Here is an 18,654-nt window from a genome sequence, read left to right on the forward strand (position 1 = left end):
GAAGAATTAACCCTTCAATTATATATGTATAAATATACAAGGTGTAACATAAATGCATGGCCGAAAGTGAGGAGATGATTGCGAACTCCAAATAAGTAAAAATACTCCTTTAAACATGGGTCCGATGCCGCTTCGTTTTCAACATAAAGGGAATTCAAATGTTGAGTCTCTCCAATAGTTCACTTTCAAAATTTTGTCACAATCTTTACGAACACTGTCTTCCAAGTTTGTGTGTATAAGCGCTGTGCCCTCCATCGAATACCTTTCTCAATTACTTATCTTTGGAAACATTCAATAGTTGTGGTCTATGAACCGTTGTTTACTATTGTGAGCCGTTAATTGACATCACAGTTGGATGCCTTGTCTTTCGAAAACGAAGCGGAATCTGCCCCATGTTTAGGAACGTTTTGAGGTCACCAATCATATGCTAACGTATGGTCGTCTAGTGCTATTTGAAATCATAACACTTTGAACCAGGTTGTTAGCACTGATAACCCAATAACTTCAAATAATGATTAGTTTTATTCTCTATGTTAATATAAATGAATTTGCACATTCAGAATTCCACTTAATTGTATTATTCCTGTAATATTAAAAATTTGAATTTACTTTCCCATAGTGAGCCATTGGAGGGATTCAATATTTGAAAACCCTGTATCTCGAAACCAAAGCGGCATCGGATCCGTGTCTATGGGAACATTTTTACTTATTTGGATATCTGCAATCACCTCGTCACTTTTGGCCATGCATTTACGTTACACCTTAGGATGTTCGGTGAGGAAAGTCAAAGATTTTGGGAGGTCATACGGAAGGTCATTCTAAACAAAAATGCTTATGTGAACATAGGGTTTATTCCCTCTCGTTCCGGATATAGGGATCGAGAATTTTTTTGCCTCTGGCACTTGCCGATTTTCGTTTGAAACATTCTCTTACACTGCATAGTTGGGGTTATGTTACATATTACACCTCGTTTGAAACCTAATAAAAGAGGCTTGCACATGGTGTTCAGATTGTCCAAGTACTGCATACAAGAAGGAAGTTACGGAGGGAAATTTTTCGAATTTCACTGTAAAATTCCATTTTTGAAAGAATTTTATGCTGTTCTTCAGTGAAAACACTGTCACTAGAGGAACAGTGTCTGATTAAGTGAAAAGAATACTGTATACCAAAGATCCAGGTGAAATGTCTAGTTTTTACCTTAATTAAAAGCCGTAAAAAAAAAGCATTTTCCTAATTCCTTGTTCAACTTTTCATAGATGACAATGGTTACGAATATAAATAAAAGAACGTTCTCTTGCAAAATTGGAAATACAATACTACTTCTCTAACATACGAGAACTCTAAATTTCTAATCAACGTGCACTACTACGTACGTATGTACGAGATGTACTACGAGGAGAAGGGCTTTATCCGTTCCATGTACGAAGAGTGCAACATCTCCATTCAGGAGACAGTGAACTATGTGTTGGTTTCTTTCAATGGACACAGGAGCATCCTAATGTTTAGCCATTCATATTGTTCACCGATGTGGCCTCTTTCACCAGAAATGGGATGAGCAGCACGAGCAAATGACATCATTGAAGTGTTACGATACGATACGTCGGAGGTCCCTGGTTCGATTCCAACGACAGACTTTTGGATTCACGTCATCTACTTCACTGGATTATTTTTATTTTTTTTTCTTTCCTCGGAAAGTTCAATTATGTAGTCTCAAGCTTCCTAGAAGCATATTTGTATACCTTTGTGTTTTATTAAAAGATAAGTGCAATAGCAGATTCCTTTAACCTCATATAAAGTCACTACCCTTGTTTGTTTTCCTACTTTTGTGCAACTTATCAACTTTCTACTTGTGTCTGGCTACGTTTCCATTTCTTGGCAGTGTCACTAGTCTGCGTTTGAGGACATTGCTCACATTCAACTTATTTGTAAATATTTCGAGCGCCCAGTTAGCTTTTCTCTAGCTGACTCATTCGATTGTCTCAACTAAAAGTTATTGTCTGGTAACTACGTCAACGATTATTAAGTGTGTATTTTGTATTTTCTACTTTTCGCTGAGGTTTAGCTTTGCACTTGAAATTCCTCAGAAAATACAATTCAGGATCAGGAGGTGAAGTCCCCAGCGTGTGAGGTCTTCGACTCTCAAACGTTTTGACACATGTGACATCACGAACACGGTGTTAGGAAAAGGTGAGTTATGGAGTGACCATATTTGGTATTGAGGAAATCAGGAGGTGTGGTTTGAGGCCTCAGTCCGGGAAACAAAACTGGATGGTGAGTGTTTCTCGGGGCACTTCGTTTGGAGTTGGAACTACAGCAACGAGCCAGCGAGAGAGGGAGGAGAAGAATGGAGTTACTAACTTTGAAGAAGGTACTGTTTATTTCGTCGAAACAATAAGTGACTACGCCAGACTAATTACTCTTATACTTAATTGTCCTTACCCTATCTGCTGCACTTTTAAAAGCAAATTTGAGTATGAGTTATGATTTCTAAATTCCATGAGCTACATTTCCCACATGCTTTAGTTGTAGAATTATCTTTCAGATTAGATTTATTTTTATATTCCAGCGCTAGTTGCTGGTGGTGGAGAAGATACCCCAAAATCTAGTCATCTATCGGTCTCATAATGACCAAAGCGATAGATGATATCAAGCTAAACATAACTACTATTTAGTCATGTTTCATGATGGAGATGCTTTAGGTTTGATCTCTGTAGTACCTGTGCAGCTGGGTTAAAAAAAAAATTGGCGTTTTCACTTTTTTGTTCTGACTACATTTATTTGGAGATTATTTTTATATGTTGCGTTACTTTGCTGAGGATAATGTGTTTTTATCTGATTTTTGTGATGATTTAGATGCTACTGAATTTTTTGAGCCGATTATTACATCATCTCCGGGTCGCATACATTTTACGCGACAATGTTTTGACAAAATTAAAAAGCAATTACAGTTTACGCATTCGCTTTCGAGTATTGACACTGTTTCTTCATTAGATTCTGACAGGTTTGAGTTTACGGTAGACATGGCTGTTGGGGGAAATCAGGATAATATTGGCATTTTGAGTCATATTCTTCGGCCAGAACCATTTTTTGGACGTATGGGCGATGATATTGTTCGCTATATCGATCAATTTGAAGTATTGGCTCAGGTAAATAATTGGACAGACGTAAAGAAAAAATGGATTCTGGGTTCGCTTTTAAAGGGGTCAGCAGCCTATTGGTTTGACACTACGTCAAAACAAGCAGATTTTCCGGAGTTGTCATATGAGCAATTTAAACAGAAGTTAATAGCTGCTTTCAAGGACGCGCTTTTGCCTCAACTTACAGAACAGGAAATGCGGATGCGAGAACAAAATGAAGGAGAGAGTATTCTATCATACGTTTACGCCAAGCGTAATTTAATTTTACGTAACGATAAGGACGCGCCAGTAGCTAAGCAAGTGCAGTTAATAATCGATGGATTATCTCCGGAGTATATGAGATTGGCAATAAAAAGATATGTTACTGTTGAAGCTTTAGTGCAAGATTTGTTGGACGAGGAGAAGGCACGCGTGTTGTTAGAAAGAAAAGCAATTGAGAAGCTGATTAAGAAAAATCCGTTGTTAGCTAATTCTCAGTTAATGCAATGTAATCCACCTGAGAATACTCAAGTTCAATCGGCTTCTGTTCCGCAAAGTCAGCTTTCCCAGGCTGTAGTACGGACTTTGCCCTCTCAAGCTACGAATACACAGGAAACTGATCAGGTTAAAGATCAGCTGGCTGCTATACAAAACCAATTAACGCAATTGTCTTTGCAAGCAGAAAATAAGAGAACAGATGATCAACGTTCGTTTTCGAGACGTAATACTAATAATAACAATAGTAATAACAATTATGGACGTAATTATAATAGACGGGGCAATGGCCAACGGTTTCAGCAAAATCGTTCCCGGGGTGGTCAGAATAACAATGCAGGGAATAGGACACAGCAGAGGGGTCCTATTATTTGTCATAAATGTGGAAAAGAAAACCATATTGCCACCCACTGTAGAAGTAATTTAAACTGATCAATAGAGTTGATGACGCAGGGCCATCAGCTCTTCAACGTCTTAAAGTCCCTATTCAGATTGATCGTGCGCTTCCTCATGTTAATGTTACTATTAATGGGAAAGAGAGTCCTTTATTATTGGATTCTGGATCACAGGTGTCTTGTATTGGTCAGGCCATGGTCCCGCGTTTTGCTAAAGTTCAAGCAACACATAGTTTTTTGAAAGGCGTGACAGGGAATACTTTGTTAACAAGATAGCTTTGGTTCGATTCAAGCTTGGATCTCAAGTTTTTTGTCATCCTTTCCGGGTTATCCCAGCGTATTCCCACCCACCCCTATTGGGGCAGGATTTTTTATTAGCTCATAAGGCAAATTTAAATTTACATGATTTATGCTTGGAAGTTACGCGGTTTGGTAGGATTCCTAAATTTACTCTGCCCACCGACAGTACAGTTAATTCTGTGTCTAACGAATTTGCAACGCTCGTATCTCCTGTGTATAAGGTTTTTTCGTCTGTTTGGTTGCCCCCACGTTCGCGAACATGTGTTAAAGTGAAGAAATGTTTTGATTTATTGGGAAATAGAGATTATTTGGTACCTAATAAGTTCGTAGTGGGTGCTGTACATGTTTTATTAAGAGATACTGCGGTTGACAGCGTAAATTCACATATTTGGGTTTCGAATCCTACTGACAAGCAATTTTTGCTATGGAAGAATAAAGTTTTAGGGCATGCTGTTCTGAATAGGGAAGAACATTTTTGTAGTAATGTTACAGAAGATACTGGTCTTCAAAAGACTCAATCTGATAAATTTGATTGTACCAGGGTGGATGTGAACCCTGAACTCTCTGAACATGACAGACAACGATTTTATGATTTAGTTACGGAGTATAGAGATGTGTTTAGTTGGTCCCCGGACGATTTTTCAAAGGCACGGGACTATGTTCACGAATTTCAGTTAAAGGATGAAGACCCAGTATACATCCGCCAGTTTCCCATCCCGTTCCATCTTCGGGATGCTGTTCACGAGCAAGTTGAACAGTTACTTAAACAGAACGTCATTCGTCCTTGTCATAGTAGTTACAATAATCCCATCATATTAGTTAAGAAAAAAAATGGATCTTGGAGGTTCGTGGCAGATATGAGATTTACGAATGCTAAAATAAGGCCTATTAATTTTCCTGTACCACCAATTCAGGACATATTAGTGCGTTCTAGTGGTAAAAACCTGATTTGTTCGACAGATCTTTCGCAAGGTTTCTTTCAAGTGCCTTTGTCTGAAAAAAGCCAATTAGTAACTGCTTTTTCAGTTCCTGGACTTAAGCAGTACTGTTTCACTTCCATTCCTATGGGAGGAGTTACTTCTCCAGCGGCATTAAATGATTTAATGAAACTAACACTAGAAGGATTAGATGAAAATAAAGTATTTTATTATCTCGATGATATTTTGTGGTCAGACGATACGATAGATGGCATTATTAATACAACACGTGAACTATTTGAACGATTAAAACGCAGAGGTTTGAAAATATCTCCTGAAAAAACCAAATTAGGCCATTTTTCATTGGAAATATTGGGTCACCGCGTCTCTAAGCGTGGTATTTCTATTTCTGAACGTATTACTGAATCGATTCAAAATTATAGACGTCCAAGAACACAAAAACAATTGAAAAGTTTCTTAGGGTTGTGTTCATTTGTTAGAAACCATGTTGCCAACTTTTCGTCTATAGCGGAGCCGTTACAGCGTCTATTGAAAAAAAATGTTCCATACAAATGGACGAGTGAACAACAACAAGCTTTTGAAAAGCTCAAAGAAGTGATCTTGTCTGCGCCTACTCTTATGAAATTTCATCCAGAAAGAGATGTGTACGTCGTCACGGACGCCTCACAACGCGGTTTAGCTGGGGCAGTCCTGCAACCTGAAAGTGATGAAAAAGATGCTCCTTTGGTTCCAATAGCTTACTGTTCTCGTGCTGTAGGGCCACACGAGAAATCTTATCACCCATTTCATTTGGAACTTGCAGCGTTGATCTTTACGCTAAGACGCTTTAGATATTTTTTATTAGGACGTCACTTTTATTTGCGTACCGATTGTAGATCGCTGGTTTATTTACGTCAAACTAAGAATGTGGCTAAATTTTCTCGAATTCTTGCGGAGTTGGAGACCTATAATTACACTATTTCTCATATTTCGGGAGCTTCCAATAGTCTTGTAGACAGTATTAGTCGCCATGTAGATTGCACAAGAGACGAAGCGGATGAACAGAAGAATCTAGAAGATCCCCGGGTCTTTACTATAGAAGAAGATAATAAGTTAAAGGAAGAACAGCGGAAGGATTCCTGTTACAAAGATATCATTCTCTTTTTAGAAGGGAAAATACCGCAAAATTACGATATTGAACGACAGGCACTGCGATATGAGATGAAGGATGGTTTGTTGTACCGAAAACATAGACGTCCAACTGGTACACAGTTGTTGGTAGCTATTCCTGCTTCCTTACGAGAGAAAGTGTTTCAGTCAGCTGATAGTTCTTCTTTGGGTAGTTCACATTCGGGATTTACAAAAACATATAATTTGTTGTTAAATTCAGTATATTTTCCTTACATGAAAAAGTTCGTCATCGAGCGATGCAAAAGCTGCCAGGTGTGCCAACGTTTCAAAAAGGTACCGGGTTCGCCTCCAGGTGTTTTACAAACTATGCCTAGCGTGCCTCCTTTCTTTCGTATTGGTATTGATGTAGCTGGGAGGTATTCTGATGCCAATATTCTGCGGCACAAATATTTAGCAATCGCAATAGACTACAATACTCGTTATGTAGTAACGGCTACGTTGGGTGAACAGACAGCCGCTGCTTTGGCAGATTTTTTGTACAATCATGTAATTTTACGCTTTGGTTTGTTCAAAGAAGTGATTTTAGATAGATCTACGGCGTTTACGAGTTCTTTGTTTCAAGAACTATGTAATATTTTAGATATTAGAATGAACTTTGTTAATCCTTACTTTCACCAGACCAATGGTCTTGTTGAGACTTCTGTCCGCCATATTGAAGCACTATTGAAAAGGAAAGTGGATCCTAACAATCATGGTAGTTGGGTGGATCACGTGCCAGCCGTCACTTTTGCCCATAATATCACTGTGAACCATTCCACGTCATTTAGCCCATTTAAACTGTTACACGGAGTGGATCCTTATTTAGAACACCAGGCTATCATTAATGGACCGTGTGTACACAGTGTGAATCAAGAGCGTCTAGCCACTCTTGTTGACATTAGAGAACAGGCTCAGGATAAACTTTTTAATCGATTTCGTACTTCTGAGAGGTCTTACAATAAACATCATAGATCTGTACAGTTCACGGAAGGACAGCGTGTATGGATCTTTGACCCTTCAAGACGGAGAGGTAATGCCAAAGCATTTTCAGGATTATTTTTTGGACCTGCTGTTATAGTACGAAAAGATTATGAAAATGCTTATTTTGTGAAGTACAAAACTTCAAAGGGAAGAGAAAAAATTGAGTCGATTGCCATTACTAGACTTAAACCGTATTACCCGGATGTAACCCCAGAACCGATGACAGGCGAGGAAGAAGAAGAAGAAATACGTGACATGCAAGTGATTAATGTTGCCAAAGATTGTTCTCAACATAATAGAGAGTTTAACCAGCTAACATTCACCACTGCACTCAGTGATCCCGTGGAAATTCAGCGAGTTGTGGATGTGTTGGAGCTTCCAACTTTAATGGATTTGTCTCAGAAATTCGCATACAAGAAGCCATTATATAGTTATAATGAGGACATTAACAGAAAAGTGAGTGTATATTATGGTAATATTGCGGATCTGAAGTGTGACATCGTGGTTAATGCAGCAAATGAGACCCTTACTCCCTTGTCTGGAGTCGACGGAGCAATTCACAGAGGGGCAGGGAAGGAACTAGTTGAAGTTTGTAAAAAGCTAGGTTCGTTAAAACCTGGTGAAGCTAAGATCTCTTCGGCTTTTAATTTACCAGCGGAATATGTGTTATTCACTTGCGCGCCTAGAGATAATAATAAAAGAATTTTACGACAATGTTACACGAATTGTCTACAACGCGCTTTGGAGAATAATTGTCGGACGATAGCGTTCCCTAATTTGGGGACTGGGAAATTCAATTTTGACAAGTTTCAGGCAATGAAGATTGCTTTATCCACGATTCGAAATGTTTTGGAAGCTAATCTGCAAGATTTCGATCGTATTGTGCTATGTATTTTTGATAAAGAGAACCGGAAATTATATGAAAATAATATGTTTGCTTATTTCCCAGTGCGGATTTAAAAAAAAAGACAGTGGTTAGTAGCGCATATATGAAGGTTAGTAGAGTTCTTACAGCTATTCTTACCTACATGTATTACTAATGACTTAAAAAAAATACACTAATGTTTCACATATTAGTGTATCACGCACGCACAGCACTGTATCAGGCACACACACTCACTGATCACTAGTCTTCGGTTATATAGATCCTGGACGAAGGGTTTTCCTTTCACTCACCTGCAAAGGAAAAAAAGAAATTCAATTTGGATATTTATTATACTTTGATTTGACGTTAGTTTATTTTCTATTCAGATCATAAGCTAATAAAAAAAATTACCAATTATGACATTTTTATACTAGCTGGTCTAGTACTTATTTTATTTATTTATTTATTTATTTATTTGCAATTTTCATTATGACTATTTTACTCGAGTATAATTGCGGAGATCATGATCTATATATATATATATATATATATATATATATATATATATATATATATATATTACATATTTACCTAATTGTGTATTTTACCCTGGTCTGTGACGTTTGAATTTCACCGAATTAAGACTTTAAACTGCAGTTTTCCTAATTTTGACATTAGTTATCTCTATTTTGATGTTAATTTCCTGATTATGACGTATTTTTTATATATATATATATCCTAATTTAGTCAATATGCGCATTTTATGATGTAAGTTTTGCTTAGTTGTGTTATTAATTACAATATATACCTGTTTGAGTATCAATTTTAGTGTTATTTTTATTACAATTATGCCTTTATGACTGATACGTTATGGTTTTTAAGTAATTTCTACATTTTATGAGAAGTATAGCAGTTTAATTTAATGGTACTAAGCTGAGTTATTTTGTTTGAATGCATCTATTTGCTTTCTTATTTAATGAATCAAGTTACACTATGGTAGTTAAGATACATATATATATGCATTGCATACGTTAACGCACTTGAATTTTATTTGAGTTTTGTTCTGAGTTTTATTTATTTATTTTGGGTGTTATATGTGTGTTCGTCTGTATTTTTTACAGATGATCCTGGTTTTATCCATTGCCTTTGGTACTTCTGCCAATTTTGATGTGTCGATTTCAAGTGGATTTTTTTTAATGAGTTACATGGCCACATATTATACCAATATGCTATTCCCATCATGTTTAACGTAAGTTTCACTTTTCCGCAATCCTTGCCTGCGTCTTCTTTATTTAAATCATTACACTGTGCCGATAATTCTTCGTATTCTATTCAGACATGCTCTTTAGCTCATAGTCTTGACGCATTACATTCACATATAGCGAGTAATTTTTTGAAGATTAATGAACCTTATAGATACCGAGAACATTCGCGTTCTAAGAGAGGTATTGCTATTCTAGGGAACCTTTTTTCATTTTGCTGTAACGTGGCTACCCAAGGACAGTTATCGTCTTTTCAGAAGAAACAAGATAAATTAGAATCTACAGTTATCGAACTAAGACAGCAGTTATTGAGGAATTCTGTGTATATTCAGAATGCGTCTGTTGAATTAACTAATTTCCAGGCGAAATTGGGTAAAAATTTTCAAAAGATGGAAGTTTTTTCTTAAACATTGTTGGATCAATCGAAGTTTTTGGCCAGGACCTTAGAAAATTTATCAAATAAGGACCAATTGGAAGTTTTTGCGATTTTGGGTGAATTATATCAGTTATCGATGCACATTTTGAAAGTATTAGAATTTCAGTGTTATCAAACGTCCATTCAAAGCTGTCGTGCAGGGAAGTTAGATCCCGTATTAGTGCCTTATGAAGTTTTGCAAGCTCAGCTTCACATTTTACAGGAATCTATAACTAAACAACGTATGATTTTGGCTATTCCTGCTGAAGATATTGATATATATTATACTTTGAAATTACTTTCGTGCACTATTACTGATAATTACATTTTTGTGCATTTTAAAGTGCCACTTAGAGAACAAGATATGCAATTTAAATTATTTTCAGTTAAGGCCATTCCATTTGGTTATCATAACCAAACATGTTCAATTAGTATTTCACCCAGTTATGTTATCTTTCAGGGTCATATTTTAGCCCTACCAATTACTGGATCAGACCTTTTGTCATGTAATTTGCAAGTTTCACCCTTATGTAAAATCCCATCGCATGTTTCTGTGTCCTCCCATTTAGCGCAATGTTTATATAAAGGATATTTTGGTATAACTGTCCATGATATTATTTCATCTTGCTCTTATATTTGTCATGAGAATTCTCAAAGCCAATTGCTGGAATTACAACCACATACTTATGTGTTAACTCATCCGCCTGCTACGGTTCAATTAGTGACTGGTACTAACACTAAACTTATAGACATTACAGATAAAGCTAAGTATGGTTTGATTATGATTAAATTTCCTTGTGGTACGACATTAAGAGTTAATAGTCATTTATTTGCGAAAGCCGTCTTTCCTTGTTTTCAAACGGAATTAGTTACGCCGACTGTGGTGCATTTATTTCCGGCTTTCTTGTCTGCCAATAGTTTTGTTCACCTTAATCAGAAATTTAAAACTCATGAAGTTTTTAATTCTTCAAATTTATTAAATCTCAATTGGCACTATTCTGTACCTCATCTAAATCTTTCTAGTTATTCTGTCGCTACTGTGGTTCCCTATACTCCAATTTATTATAGAGACAATTTTATTCCTATTTTTCTCGTGGTTTGGAATATTATTTTGACATTAGCTATAGGTTACTTATTATATAAACAAGGGTTTTTCTTGTGTACTCTCTGTGTGAAAGGCGCTAGAGCAGAATCTATGTCTTTGGATCAGGATGTATTGTGGATCATTGTTCATATTGTGGAAAGTTTATTACTGTTGTTGGCAGTTTTTCTGTTATTTAAAATTTATAAGCGACGCCCCATGTTACGTCGAAATCCTAAAGTTTTTAGAAGTGCTAGCCTGCCTCCACCCCCTCCACCAACTACTAGTGAAAATAATAGAACTAACGTTCATCCTTCGCCTTCAGTCTCTTATTTACATGACTATATAACATATTAATAATATTTATTGGAATTTATTGCAACTTGGGATTAGGTATTATTATTATTAGAGATATTTATAGGCGTTGATATAATAACTTTGTATTAACATTGTACAGTTGTATTGCTTACTTATATATATATATTGTTTTTAAGAATTCGTAGTGGCATATGATGCATTAGTATTTTGATTATATTATGTGAAGGATATTGAGATTATAGTTACCTTGTGAAAATCCTTGGATGCATTGAAGCCTACGTCCCATTGCTGAATTCAAGTAGTATTTCCGGAAAAAGAAGAAAAATGTAGAAGTGGAGTAGTATCATCTTTATTGTATATGCATATTTTGTATAGACTTTGAATTTAATGTGATTAGAAGAAACAAAGATATTTATTAATAATAATACTACATAATTTGTATGCTACGACAGATCGTATTTTATTCACATTATAGACTGTGATTTTATTTGTGTTTAAACTTCTACCTCTGACTACGAACATACTTTTCACTTTCAATGCTTCGTCTGGATTTATTTTGACTTTCTGATATGGATTACAATTGAGAAATCTACGCCTCAGCCTTGCTATTGAACATGGAAGTTTCTCGCCAAGTGGATTTGACTTATTGTGATCTTCGATCCTGCCGACTGGTTGTTGTTACGTCGCCCCGAGCAGTATTTCTTACGTCGCCCCGTCACCTTGGATATTTCACCTGGACATCTTCACTTATAGGCCGCGTTAGGTTAGGAGTAGTTTGGTGGTGGTCTGTCGTGTCCTATTTTTCTTGTCGGCAAGTGCGAATATGGACCGCGATAAGTCCATTTCTACGGACACTGTGAAGATTAAATCCTTCATGGTTCAATTTTCTAGAGATTAATAGGACCACTCTTTGCCCCCCGGTTTTGTTCCGCCAACATTCTGTGCTATTCTATGGGTAGTTACCTAGTTATGCGTAAATTATTAAGCTTTGTCTTCCATTAGAGTGAGATCTACATTAGAGACTTTACATTGTGGATTATTTATTTCATTCTATATTAAAAAAAAAACTTTAGTGCAAGGCTGATTGTATTTCAATTAATTAATTTTTTTTAAATTATTACTGCCCTTCGTTTGCTCTATACTGCTTATTAATTTTTGTTTCAGTAAGGAAGGCTAAACATAACAGAAATATTATCATTATTTTTCTTTTAAGTTTGCTTGTGCTTTACACATTTCAATACCGGGTTTGTTTCCGTTTACTTTGGCTTAGTTATTCGTTTATCCATATCAGTTTTTCCCCTACTTCAAGACTATACATATATTTATATTATAACTTTTTTTTTGTTGTTGTATATTTGTAGGACTTACCTTTAAAATATCTTTATTTTGATTTTTCTCATCACTTTTTAAAAATCTTTTGTTTTAGTTTCTCGTACTAGATGTATGGCGTCGCCACTTTCGCTTATTTGAGAACTTGTCGTCTGCCTGGATTCGTCGTCCGATACAGCCTATGCCATCTAGTGTTTTTTAATCTTAACTTCGAGGTCGTAACTAAGTATGATTTAGGTTTTTTTTTTGTTGTTAATTTTGAATATTGAGAAAAAATTTGAATGTATACTTACATGTGTTTTTTAAGTTTCTTTTAGATGCCGATGATTGTTCTAGATCTTCCATGTATTCAGCTCTTAGACTCAATCATCTTGTTTGCGGGGAGGGCATGTTACGATACGATACGTCGGAGGTCCCTGGTTCGATTCCAACGACAGACTTTTGGATTCACGTCATCTACTTCGCTGGATTATTTTTATTTTTTTTTCTTTCCTCGGAAAGTTCAATTATGTAGTCTCAAGCTTCCTAGAAGCATATTTGTATACCTTTGTGTTTTATTAAAAGATAAGTGCAATAGCAGATTCCTTTAACCTCATATAAAGTCACTACCCTTGTTTGTTTTCCTACTTTTGTGCAACTTATCAACTTTCTACTTGTGTCTGGCTACGTTTCCATTTCTTGGCAGTGTCACTAGTCTGCGTTTGAGGACATTGCTCACATTCAACTTATTTGTAAATATTTCGAGCGCCCAGTTAGCTTTTCTCTAGCTGACTCATTCGATTGCCTCAACTAAAAGTTATTGTCTGGTAACTACGTCAACGATTATTAAGTGTGTATTTTGTATTTTCTACTTTTCGCTGAGGTTTAGCTTTGCACTTGAAATTCCTCAGAAAATACAATTCAGGATCAGGAGGTGAAGTCCCCAGCGTGTGAGGTCTTCGACTCTCAAACGTTTTGACACATGTGACATCACGAACACGGTGTTAGGAAAAGGTGAGTTATGGAGTGACCATATTTGGTATTGAGGAAATCAGGAGGTGTGGTTTGAGGCCTCAGTCCGGGAAACAAAACTGGATGGTGAGTGTTTCTCGGGGCACTTCGTTTGGAGTTGGAACTACAGCAACGAGCCAGCGAGAGAGGGAGGAGAAGAATGGAGTTACTAACTTTGAAGAAGGTACTGTTTATTTCGTCGAAACAATAAGTGACTACGCCAGACTAATTACTCTTATACTTAATTGTCCTTACCCTATCTGCTGCACTTTTAAAAGCAAATTTGAGTATGAGTTATGATTTCTAAATTCCATGAGCTACATTTCCCACATGCTTTAGTTGTAGAATTATCTTTCAGATTAGATTTATTTTTATATTCCAGCGCTAGTTGCTGGTGGTGGAGAAGATACCCCAAAATCTAGTCATCTATCGGTCTCATAATGACCAAAGCGATAGATGATATCAAGCTAAACATAACTACTATTTAGTCATGTTTCAGAAGTGACGAAAATCCTAGAGCAATCACAGTAAGAAAATAGCAGGAACGATATTCTATAAATGTTTAGGCGGGGATTATCTGTGATTGCATCATTGGTCCCTTCTTTCTGTCACAGCGTTTGCCCGGTGAATATTATTTGCAATTCCTGTGCCATGAATTATCAGTACTACTGGAAGATGTGACTCTTCGAACTCGAGCGTGCATGTAGTTTTAGCACGATGATGCTCCTTCTGATGCAACAAAAGCTGTATGGCAATATCTTGACTCCAAGTTTCCTCATCGGTGGATGGATCGCGGAGAACGGAGGATGATTATTCACTGGGTGCCCCGCATCCCGAATCATACAGCTTTGGATTTTTGCTTGTGGAGGTAGTTGAAGGACGTTGTATACAGACGAAAGGCCAACTCACAAGATGAGTTAATTCAAATCATTCTAGAGACATTCAATACCGTCAAAGAGCGCCGAGAAGACATCCATCGGGCAACACTGAATGTACTGACGCGCACTTCAAAGTGAATTGATGAGAATGGTCATATTTTTGGACAGTAGCTACATGTGGAAAATAATTACGTTGAAGGTTGTCGCTAGTAGAGTTACGTCTCTATCTGTGTGCATTAGAGGTAATTATTGTTTATGTATTACAAGTAATTATTTATGTTTTCCACCACCCTTTTGCAATGGACATTCTGGTGTAATATGTTGTACGAAAACTTTATTTCAAGTGTGTTTTGTTTCACTGCCATCTGTTGTTCAGAACTGTAATTAGTGTTCCCGCATAGATGTGTAAAGTTCTCATATGTTAGGGAATAGTATTGTATTTCCAATTTTGCATAAAACATTCGTTTATTAATATTCATAACCATTGTCATCTATGGAAAGTTGGAACATTGTTATGTTATTAGTTTTAGGATGATTTTTTTCGGCTCCTAATGAAGGTAAAACTTGATGCCTCACCTGGATCTTTGGTATAAAGTATTATTTCCACCCAGGGGCGTCATTTAGGGGGGGCAGGAGGGGCAATTGCCCCCCCCCCCAAGAGTTTGAGGAATACATATACTTTAATGTATTGTCTACTAATATACTAATACAAAACGTGAAAGTGTTATGTCGGTGGTGCTCTTGCCCCCCTCAAGCAAAATCTGAAATGACGCCCCTGTTTCCACCTACTGTTCCTCTAGTGACAGTGTTTCCACTCAATAACAGCGTAAAATTGTTTTATAAAGGGAATTTTTTTAGGGAAATTCAAAAAACACCCTCCCTTACTTCCCTTTTGTATGCACTACTGAGACAAATTGTATGCCATCTACAAACCTGTTTCATTAGCTTTCAAACGAGGTATAATATGTAACATAACCGCAACAACAGGGTGTGCTAGAATGTTTCAAGCGAAAATCAGCAAGTGCAAAACGCAAACGTTACCCCACCCCTATCTGCGAAACGAGGGGGAATAAACCCTATATTAACAGAAGCATTTTTGCTTAGAATGACCCCACCTATATACCTAAAGTCTTTGACTTTCCTCACCGGACACTCTCTATATACCTATATATATATATATATATATATATATATATATTACAGGGCGCAAAGTTTCAAAGTCAGACACACTTGTCAACTCAAAACTGATAGTCGCCAGTTATCTCTCATGTACAAAATATGAGAAGTCTCCCCTCTGGCCTTTGGTTTGACAAAGCACGAGATTACATCAGGACATAACATTTCAAAACCAGAGAACTAGAGTTAGGATAATCAATTTTGAATTGGACAATTCATGTACATATTAAACAATATCTTACCGTAAGACTTCACGTTTGTGTAACTCTCTCTGCACTGAAATACCAGTAGTCGATTGCAGTTTTCGGATCAAGGTCCTTAAGTGAGGGGCAATTGATGGAAATTGTCATCCAGTGTATCAGTATTCAGTGAGTTCCTGTAGGTAGTCTTAACTCTATTGAGACTGCTGAAGCCTCTCTCACATGAAGCAGTACCCACAGGTAAAACTGCGCAAAATGTGACACTTGGAAGAAAATTTGGGAATTTCGTAATGAAGTTTTCACTGTTAATCTTTTTCAGTGTATCATTCAACGTCAGTGAAGGAAACAAAAGTTTATATTCTGTCTACTCTGCTAAGAAAATGTCCATTTTTTCACTATAAATCTGGTTGCAATTACTTAAAAAGCAGTTATATTTCTTTCATATCAAGGACTTTTTCCTTTAGGGGACCAACCCAAAGTGTCAAATATATATGCAGGGACAGAACTACCTCTGATGATACAGATTGCAAAGAGGGGGGGGGGGTTAAATTACAACATTGTGAAGATATCACATTCGGTGTTTTCTCTTATTCAGTGACAATTATTTTCGTGCGAACCGTAAACTGATCAGCGCTATGACTTTATCCAGAAGCCATTCCTACTGAACACTGGTTGCCGGTTCTAAATTTCTAGTCGCCAGCAGCGACCTGGCGACTGGAAATTTTGCGCCCTATATATATATATATATATATATATATATATATATATATATATATATATATATATATACAGAGAGAGAAAGTGAGAGGGAAGGTTATACATCAGCAGTAGACTTTGTTTCGGGAGAGGCTTGAGGAACGGATAAGAAACATTTGTGTGGTACCTGCAATTCGAAAAAATGTCAAATTTATTTCGGGAGGGGATTGAGCCCGATGTCCACCTTTAAATACGAACTTTACATCAGTCAACCATTCCCATATTATCTAACACGGCAACGAAACAAATTTTGAGTAAAGGCGACTTTAATAGCTAACAATATTCCAGAGGAGATCGAGACTTTCGAGACTGACCTAAGTCTCGGTCCAGTCTCGTTTTATAGAGGTCTGTCTCGGTCTCGGTCTCGTCTCGGTATATAAAAGTCCGTCTCGGTCTCGACTCGGTATATAAAAGTCCGTCTCGGTCTCGGTACCATCCCTAGCTCTTTACAATCCAAAGGTGATAATTACAGAAATAGGCAAGTTTAGGTATCCGTGTATTATTTCTTCGTTGGTGGCACTCCAGCACAAGATAGCAATACCTATAGCACGGGTATGAGACTTTAATATTACTATTAGTGAATGTTACGGTAATAGTAATATACTAATTAAGACGAAGTATTTATTAGCAGTTAGACATAGCAAGACCTCCATTGTCTTGCACGTCATGAATGATCCTTTTTCTAAATTAATTTTCATCTTATTACAAATTTCATATCTCATAACACCTCTATGCCGTAAGCGTCGGTGGAGTACCGATGGGCAACTAGCGACATCTCGCCAAATACAATAATGTTATTTTTGTTTTCATCACCATCGATTTTAACTTAAGAAAACCGTTTAGTTTTCTATTAATACTACCAAATTTTACTAACTTTTCTGCTACGTCTTACGGAAAAAGTGATTTAAATTATTCGTATAAATAAAGGAAAAGTAGAACCTACTTAAAGTTATGAAAACCTTACGGATAAATATTCTTATGTATTTTAAACAATTGGATCTCAGATTCGTGTTCTCTGTAACAAAGGAGAGAGAGGAAGAAAGAAGAGGGACGCGCAAGGTTTCAAGTATCAAATTGTGTGCAATTATTTCCTAACACTACGATATACAACTTGTTAAATAACACTTTCTGCGACACACTGAGATAGCATTTCCATTGTTTGAACATTTATCAAAGACATTCGTTGTTCAATTATACCTTTTACTGTATATTAACTTTTCTCCTGAAGTAAATTGAAGTTTAAAAATACTACGTGTGCCTAAATAAAAGGCTTTACTAACATATCTCATTCTAGTTTCTTGAAGTAAGTCATGACATGCTGGAGCTAGTTTTGAAAGATTTGTTTATGAAATACGGATAAAAATGATTTTGGGAAAACTTAGTTGGAAAAAGAATTACCTTTATAAACAAATAGTAATCGTAAACATGTTATTAGGAATACTTATAGCATATAACACTGTTATTAATCAGATATTTATCTGTGAAACACAAATCAAATCTGCAATGTGGCATTAGAAATCTTTGTTTTACGTCCCACGCTTATGCCGTTAGGCTAAAGGAGACGGTAATGATGAGAGATGAGTGAAATGGTGAAATGCAGAAAGTGGGAGGAAACGGGAGAACCCCGAGAAAACCCACGAGCACGGTGTTTGTCCCCCACAAAGTCCACACGGTGCGAGCTGGGATCGAACCAGGACCCCAAACACCGGAGGTGAACGCTCTACCACTGATCCACCGCGCCCACCAATTTGGCAATAGAGAAATAGGTCCAAGAAAAACTCTACCCTAACATTAAACTACCGTTGTTGATATTTTAAGGAAAAATGGGCAATGCCACATTTTGAGGTCGATTTGAAATATTTAGTTTTGAAATACCAATAAGATGACGTTCTTCTTCAGAAAAAAAATATTTTAATTTTCAACCTTCAGTAGTTGATATGAGGGATAGAAAGATAAGTGCAGTAGAATACTAAGAACATCTTATGGAATACGTATGCAATATTAAATTTA

The 18,654-nt window shown here is 36.6% G+C and overlaps 1 protein-coding gene across 2 annotated transcripts in view; it reads right to left on the reverse strand.

Annotated features, from left to right (window-relative positions):
* Positions 1-18,654, reverse strand: part of LOC145681631 (uncharacterized) — a 145,264-nt gene that overhangs the window by 97,532 nt on the left and 29,078 nt on the right. The window lies entirely within an intron of this gene.

Source organism: Thermobia domestica, chromosome 3 (assembly GCF_964235325.1).
Source record: "Thermobia domestica chromosome 3, izTheDome1.hap1.1, whole genome shotgun sequence".
NCBI classification, from domain to species: Eukaryota; Metazoa; Arthropoda; class Insecta; order Zygentoma; family Lepismatidae; genus Thermobia; species Thermobia domestica.